The sequence below is a fragment of the Henckelia pumila genome, chromosome 4 (assembly GCF_033568475.1).
Source record: "Henckelia pumila isolate YLH828 chromosome 4, ASM3356847v2, whole genome shotgun sequence".
Classification (NCBI taxonomy): domain Eukaryota; kingdom Viridiplantae; phylum Streptophyta; class Magnoliopsida; order Lamiales; family Gesneriaceae; genus Henckelia; species Henckelia pumila.
Window position 1 is genome coordinate 202,080,249 of NC_133123.1, and position 9,048 is coordinate 202,089,296.

General features: G+C 32.3%; 1 pseudogene; it reads left to right on the forward strand.

Moving 5' to 3' along the window:
- The first annotated feature begins 320 nt into the window (after positions 1-320).
- LOC140864979 (homeobox-leucine zipper protein HDG11-like) lies at positions 321-8,712 on the forward strand (annotated as a pseudogene).
- The last annotated feature ends 336 nt before the right edge of the window (positions 8,713-9,048 follow it).

Consider the following 9,048-nt stretch of genomic DNA (forward strand, 5'->3'; position numbering starts at 1 on the left):
ACGTTTGGATTATTATATTACACACGTAGCAACGCGTGTGCTTCGATAACTAGTAATTAATTAATTATGATTATATTTCGATAAATTTGATGAAAAATAATACTCATGTTTAAGAGAAATTCAAATATCTATACTATATATATTAAACAAGAACACTTTAATTGGTCTCCCAATCTCAAATAAAAAATACTCAAAAAAATATCAAATTAAAAAAAATACTTATCATATTAAAATCAAACACTTTAAAAATAAATATAATATAATATACAATTATACAAACAATTACCATACACACGCACTATGTGGTGCCGGACCGAGCCTTCATATTCAGTCCGGAGGAGAAAGTTAGCCAACTGTGAGACTCAATCGTGCAATTTTCGGAAAAAATTACAGGCATTGTGTTGAGTTAGGGAGTGTCTTCAAATTTGAATCAAAACACCACATTCTTAATCCTCTGCCGTCCGTCTGCGGTATGGATATCTGTACGCTCCTTTGTTTTTCAGGTAAAATGATGATTTTGGCAAAACAAATGGAAAAAAAAGACTCGGTCTGGGCTGAATTCAAACTAGCTGAAAACTAATCTGTTAGAAAAATCTTATGGCTTCAAAATCTTTACATGCTGTTATTTTTTAGCTTCTATTCAGTTTCCTATGATTAATTTGGCGAGAATGTATGGTATTATGCAGGACTTTGAAATTTTACCAGAAAACTGTTGTAAGGTCTCAGATATGGTGTTAATTCTGTGATATAATCAGTGCAGTATAAATGAAACAAAAATTTTTAGTATGTAACTTGAATTTTTGTAGATAATTCCGAAAGTAATGCCTTACTTTAGAAATAATTATTGCTCATACTGGTGCAGCAATAACCCATTATGAGGTTTTCCTTGATGTGGAACTGAGAATGGAGATCACATGGTAGATTGATTGGTAAAGAGCTCCTTAATATTTGTATTAACAAAGGAGAGGATATCTGAATCTTCCGAAGTTGCTATAGGAATATGTGAATTGTTTCATGCCTAATAATTGCAAAATTGTTAGTGTGGTTAAATCTATGGATGAACATATTTGAAAATACCTGTGTAGCCTTTTACGTTTGGAATTTTGATGAATGGCGTTATTATCAAATTTATCGATGTTTTTCCTCGTTAATATTGAGGGTATCTTTTAAAGATACTAGTATAGCTATTTGTTTTTTGAACTTGAAAAAATGGATCATCATAATTCGATTAGCAAGAACTACTTAAGGAATGTGCAAAATAAAGCTAAGACCCAAAATAAGGGTGGAAAGTTTTTTGTCGTAATTCATTGGTCTCTGAAGAAAAATCATCTCAATTTGGAAAAGGTTGACAGCGATGTCTAAAAATGTTTATATGTTGATTGTCGGTCTTAAACTATATTCAAACATTTATAGCAAGCCTAGTGTTCTTGTCGGTATAGGTGGTGCCTGATAGTTAAAGTAATTTTGTTGGGAAACACTGATAATTGAAATTCTTGCAAGCAGTGTATTTTCAGATAAGCCTTGACTCGATAAATTTGTTGAACAAGATTGATAAACACAGATGACATAGAAATAGGTGTGGTGCATTCATAAATCTCTTGTATAACAAATGGCATACGATGGCGGATACCTAACATGACAAGATTGCTTTTTTATTTGAAATTGATGCTTTACCATTCTAATGCTAGTTCAAATACAAAGGCCAGAGTAGAGCAGAACTTTATGAGAAAGAAAGTTCCATGCTGGCCAAGTTTAACACACTTAATCCAGAAACATTCCTTATTAGAAATAGCGATATGACGGAATGAAAGCTTCTTGTTTATATAATTGTAATTGCAATGAATTTGTACGCATCTTCCTGTATAAATGAACATGTAATGATAAACAAGACACTCTTATTATATAGCTAGTTTAACGAACCCACTTGATCCGCAAATTTTCCTTATCATAAATAAGGATGTTCTAGATTAAGAACGTCTTATTTATGATTGCGATAAATTTGTACGCATCTTCCTGTATGAATGAACTTGTAATGCTAGACGAGGAATACATTGTTTTTTTGTTTCTCTATTAATTAACATTAATTTATTCTCATGCAATCTGTCATCATTACTGATTATTAAGGATCCCCTCATTAATGAATAGCAGATTGTGATTCTAATGAATCTAGTTCAAATAATAAATGTAAAGGCCAGCTTGGAACATAACTTTCTTAGAATGATTATCTTAAAGTTCAGTGTTAGCTACGTTTAACCCCAGTTAATCTGCAAACGTTCCTTGTTAGAGATACGATATTCCAGGATAAGAGCATAATTCAAATAAATTAGTATGCATCTTTCTGTATAAAAAAAATGAACTTGTAGTGATACACAAGAAACCTTTTATTATCTTAAAGTTCAACCCCACTTGATCTGCAAATATTCCTTATTACAGATAAGGATATTCCAGAATAAGAATGTCTTATTTATATAATTAATTGCGATAAATTTGTATATATCTACCTGTATAAATGAACTTGTAATGATAGATGAGGAATACTTTGTTTTTTTTATTCACTATTAATTACGAATAATTTATTCTCATGCAATTTGTCATCATTCCTGATATTTATGGATCCTCATTAATGATGGCAGATTGTGATTTTAATGTCCAAATCCAAAATATGGATAATCTATTCCTCAATCCACATTATAAGCCAATAAATTTGGAATCGCTAGACGATTTTATGCCACCATCATTTTCTGAAATGTGATTTTATACCTTATTGATTGATTGAACCATTGCTACTTCTTTTGAAAGAAGTGAATAAATACTGGGAGGTTTGTCCTCTGCGCCCGCCTTTATATACATCATCATATGCATGTGCGTCCTTACTTTTAAATTTTCTAAAAGTGATCTTGATTATCTACTTCATCTTCTCTTAATTATTTCATTTAAAGATTGTTGTGGTAATTCTGGACACTACTCCATATTGAAGTAAGTGAAATACAGGTGACAAATGGTCCAAGCTTAATCCCAGTTTTTCTAGTTTATAATGGACATTATACATGCACAGACTTGTTCATCTCCTAATTGCTTCTCATAGACTATATTATTCTCGATGCTTGCATGTCCCTTCAGGATTTCTGAACTTATCCGAGTGCTTTGTTTACTCAGTCTGCTGCACTTGCGTAGTTGCATTCAGCATCATTGTTTCTAGCAAAGAATACAAATGTAGAAGCATTAAAAAATGTGGACCATTTTGAAATCCTTTTCATCTGTCATTTTTTTATTATTGACAAATTTTCTATTCTGATTAATTTTTTTATGCTTATTTTGTCCTGGTCAAATTCTGCAGCTGAGAATAAAAAATATTTCTTATCATTTGAAACAAAGAAATGCGTTCTGCTGAAGGAGGAAGTGGATCAGGTGACAAAGAAACCAACAACTCGCAAAAAGGGGAGCACAATTTCGACGGCATTCTGAGCAACAAATTCAACGGCTGGAAGCGTAAATATTAAATTCTAACTCCTGCATTTTAGTAGAAATATTTTAGTCTCACCATATTGCTCTGGTAAATTTCAGCTCATGCATTTTAATGCATAAGCCACTTAAAACTAATTTTCCCGTTTTTGTTGTTATTCCATGATGAGTCCATCATTTACTGTGTTGTGGTTTTTATAACTCTCAATAATTATGTAATAACACATCTGTTCTCGCATCTTCCATCAATTAACTCTTTATCGAAATAGAGGGATTTTAATGCAAGGAGAAATTTGAGAGTTCCTAGTAAGCTATGGTTTTTTATGTTTTTTTGGAAATGCTTTCATTTCCCAGAAAATGTTAACTAATATGCTCATATTATTTTCAAACTATTTTAATAGAAAATGTAATTTAATTTCATTTCCACAAAATCATTGTATTATTTCAATGTTTCATCATTCCTAAAAACAATTCTACTGTTATATTGTATTTTAACTCAAATAATTTATTGTTAAATTTTAAATTATCCTTCTATAATGGAAAAATTAAATAATCTGATAAACTAAATAAGATATCTTAATTAGAAAACATGTCATTCAGAAACGACGACCAAATATACATAACAACCTCATTCAACTTTTAAAAGTACATTTCTGTGAACTATTTTTCAGAAATTCTGGGAACGTGTATATAACATACTCTTATTTTCCAATTATTGTTTTGTTTAACAAATGGTGGGATGACAAAATTATGATATCATCTGAGCTCTAGTTTCAACATTTCTTGATGAATTAACTAAAAAAGTTTCTCGACTTTCTAGCCTTATCGGTTATCTTTAAAATATTTTTCACCTTTCTTTATACTTTTGTTGAAAGGTTCTTTGGTGCTGATGACTTGAATGCAGTTTTTTTAAGGAATGCCCCCACCCAGATGAGAACCAAAGGCAGCAATTGAGCAGGGAACTAAGTCTTGACCCTACGCAAATAAAGTTCTGGTTTCAAAATAAAAGGACTCAGAAAAAGGTACTAAACAGTTTTTATGTAGAACATATTTTTTCGTAAATGTTCTAAGTCTCAGGTTTCATATTCAATGTGGTAATTCAATGTAATATTTTTTAGGCGCAAAGTGATAGAGCTGAAAACAATGCCCTCCGGTCTGCCAATGAAAGATTTCGCAGCGAGAATCTTGCAATGCAGGAGGCAGTAAGAAACAGCCTTTGTCAGTCTTGTATTGGTTCAGCTCTTGGGGAAGACGAGAAACATGGTGTGTTACAGAGGTTGAAGATGGAAAATGTACTATTGACAGAAGAGGTGATCATAATCAGTTTTTCCTTTTTTTTTTTCTCAGATAGTAACTAAAATTTTTTCTATTTAAACGGTGGAATATCCAGAGACGTTGCACTTTAATGTTACTTGATCGAGCTAATTGTTCTTTAACGCAGCTCTAGTATTTCCTATTTAGATGTTTATTTGGAACATTTCTTAAATGGTCTTTTGCCAACTTTTTGCAGCATAGACGTTTGATTGACATGCAAAAACTAGCCACGTCTCCTCCTGGAATTGGGTCCTTTATAGAGACGCCCGAAAATCATTCAGTTGGTGACAAAATGGGCGCCTCTGCTGCTCCTGATCTTGAACAAATGCCATGGAAATTACAGGATCTGAAATCACAGCATCAGTTAACTGAAATAGAGAAGCTCGAAAAATCTCTCATTATTGGGATAGCTGCTACTGCCATGGATGAGCTTGTGGAGCTTTTACACCTGAAAGAGCCTGTCTGGATCAAGTCCTCCACTGATGGGAGATCTCTTATGCATCACGATAGTTATTATAAGCTTTTTCCAAAGACAAATCATTTAAAACTTGTGAATGCTCGCATTGAATCTTCAAAAGATTCAGGAGTGGTGGCAGTTGCTGCAACAGATTTAATTGAAATGCTTCTTGATTCGGTACAAACTTTGTTTGCTCTCCTTGTCCAACATATAATGTGAATTATTATTATTATTATTATTATTATATGTTACTTCCTGCTTTCAAATACAAATATGCATTGTTAATATTCCAGAAGAAATGGAAGGATTTGTTTCCTACTATTATCAACGAATCAGGGACCATTGAAGTGATTGATACTGGAGAGTTTGGTGGTTCTCTGAATTTGGTAAAGATTTAAAGAGCAGTTTTTCTATGTGCTAGCAATGAGTAAGGCATTATGAGGTTTATATATGATGATGTTCGTGCAGATGTATGGAAAATTACACGTTTTGTCACCTCTTGTGGCTCCCCGGGAATTCATTTTTCTTCGCTACTGCCGACAGCTTAACTCAAGCACTTGGATTCTAGTCGATGTATCCTATGATTTCATCAAACAGCTTGAAGATTCTGCTCCATATCACTCTCGGAAGTTTCCTTCGGGATGTATGATTGAAGATATTTCAAATGGAAAATCTAATGTGAGTTAAATGCAATCTTATTAGATTGACTATTATGGTTTGATTGTTCTTGTCTGCACCAAGATGATGATAACCATCATAAACGAGGAATGTTATTAAAATGCATATCATTTTTTTTTTAAAAAAAAAAGACAATTGGTAGGATTTTTTTCATTTAACCAAATGTTGAGTGCTTCAAAACTTTTCAAGTGCACATGTTATAATAAATCGTAATGATTCCGATATGTCGTTATACACTAGAGACATAAATCTTAGAAAATAAAATGAGTTATATTTTTAAAATTCACTGCTTTTGGGTGCTGAATATAGATATTTTTTTTAATTAATTGTCTTAGGGGCTCATATATTCATAATTGAATTCTAAATTATTTACCCTAATATAAGATACTTTATTTGATTAATAAAGATGGCATTGAATTTTAAATTTTGATTTCACTTCATTTTCAATGTTAGGAATTTTAAATAGATTCATATTTCGAAAAGCTATGAATTTTAGTTATTTTCAGATTCAACATATAGTTTTAACATTATTTATTGTTCGACTCACTTTAAAGAAAAAAAATTACCCCTTCCAGTATAAGTTAATTCATGTGGTGCATTTTCTATACCTAAAAATTAATCAACATTATGTATACTATATTAGCAATTGTTTAGAATTTTATTTTGATATCTTTTTTGTTAAAATTAAATCCTCCTTAATTTTTTCATGTGTCACTAATTTGTTCTCTTTGTTGAGTTGAAGAAATTCTTGAAACTAAAATTTTTTTTCCTCACATTATCTTCATTTTTTTTCTTTGTAGTTATGCATTTATTTTTTACAAATTTAATTTCTGGTCTTTAAAAAATTGATGAACTTTTTCACCAAAAAGTGTACTCAGAGTTCACCGTGCAAAAATTCACGAGCTAGCATACTTATGCTTGTAAATCAAGTAGTTGATGCAAATTTGGTCGGTATGAAAAGATAAATAAGACATAATGTCTCTTCTGGAAGTCTCTCATCCCGCTGTTTGCACATCCATTGCACATATTGATAAAGAAATGGAATATCTAAAAGCATTTGTTTTCTTGATAGATTACATGGATTGAGCATGTTGAAGTGGACGATAAATCATTGACCCATCGCTTGTATAGAGATTTAGTATGTAATTGTCAAGCGTATGGAGCTACAAGGTGGGTAGTTACCCTTCAAAGGATGTGCGAGAGGATTGCATTCTCAGTGGGGCCAACTATGACACATAAACATTCTCTTGAAGGGGGTAACATATAATTATAATATTTCATTCTATTGCCCATAATGTGAGGGTTTATGATTTTGGGAACTGAGCATGAAGTGATTTATATTTATCTTGTTCATTCAGTTATTGGCTTGCCCGAGGGCCGAAGGAAGTTGAAGAATCTTTGCCATAGAATGGTCATGAACTTTTGTGAAGAATTGAGCATGTCAGATAGACTAGATTTTTCCCACTCGTCAGCTTCGAATAGCAGTGGAGTGCGGGTCTCACTCCATAGAAGCAATGTACAAGGGCTGCCTAATGGTCTGATTTTGAGTGCTGCAACCTCTCTTTGGCTTCCCTTTTCTTATGAAACTCTCTTTGATTTCTTCAAAGATGAGAAAAATAGAGCTCAGGTGTTTAAACTTGCTAGTTTTGTCTTTTGGTTTCCTTATAGTCGCATCATGTCTTATTTTTCTTGAAATGATTTCATTTCTAGTAAGGCTGAAAGATTAAATGTATTTTTCATGCAGTGGGATGTCCTGTCTAATGGAAATATTTCCAATGAGATTGCACACATCTCAACTGGGACACATCCTGGAAACTGTGTCTCTGTCATTCAGGTTACTTTCTCTTCTTGTCTAGGGTGCTATATATTTCTTGAAGTTCCGAGTGTCGTGCATCTGGAAATAATGATGTTCTGATGAGAATATTTCATTTTTAACATTTACCTCAACTGTAGTTCAGTTTTTGTGCAACGTATGTGACATTTTTGGCTGCATTGATGAGAATATTTCATCTTAACATTTACCTTAGACCTTATTGGCACATAGTTAGCACAATATCTCTTTCAAAGAAAATATCATTCTTTTAAATTTAAGCAACAGCTTAGAATTTGGAATTAGCCACACACATTGAGTTCGGACTTTGTACTCCATTCACACATTTTTTTTATCACTGGATTGGTAACTCTATTATATTTATAAATGAAATATAACGATGCTGAAAAAGTAAGAAAATTATTTATTCAGATCAAGTGCAACTTTTGTGCATGTGAGCTGAGCAACATCTGTAATGATATGTCTAATTTAATAAATTGAAATCCTCGACAATTTGTCCTAAATTGATTCGAAATTTCCTTTTCCTTTTTTTTTTTTTTTCCCGGTAACAATGTCGTTTGCATAGCAGCCTTATGTACCCGAGGAGAGCAACATGTTGATTCTGCAAGAGAGTTGCATTGACCCTCTTGGGGCGATGGTGATATATGCCCCAATAGATTTACCATCTGTCATTGTTGCTGTGAATGGAGGGGACACAGCCAAGATTCCAATACTTCCATCTGGATTCGTGATTTCTACAGATGGTCGTACTGATGATGGAGTTGGATCATCGTTCAGTTCGGGTAAGGGCAAATCCAGCGGTTCTCTCGTGACTGTGGCTTTTCAAACATTAATGTGCTACGGCACACGGTCGAGGGAACGGAATATGGAGTCTGTAGCTATTCTGCATGCTCTTTTAAGTTCAACAATTCAAAAGATAAAGACGGCTCTCGATTGTTCAGAGTCGGAGTGACATTTATACTTTTCGACTCTTATTGTGTGTGTGTCTATAAATATCTATATATATTATTATTATTATTATTATTATTATTATTATTATTATTATTATTACCTATTTAAAAGCGTGAATAAAAGGGTAAATTTTTACAATCGTGAATCTACAACTTTGTCTTTTTACTCTACAAAAATTTATGTAAAAATAAATAATATAAGGATATAAATGTAAAAGTTAAATATTGGCTAGAACATAAAAGTAATATATTATATTACTTATCTATATCATCATCATCAAAGTGTAAATCAAGGTCAAAATTTATTATTGTGTATTTTCAACTTTGTCATTGGTTAGTACACACTTGATAAATTT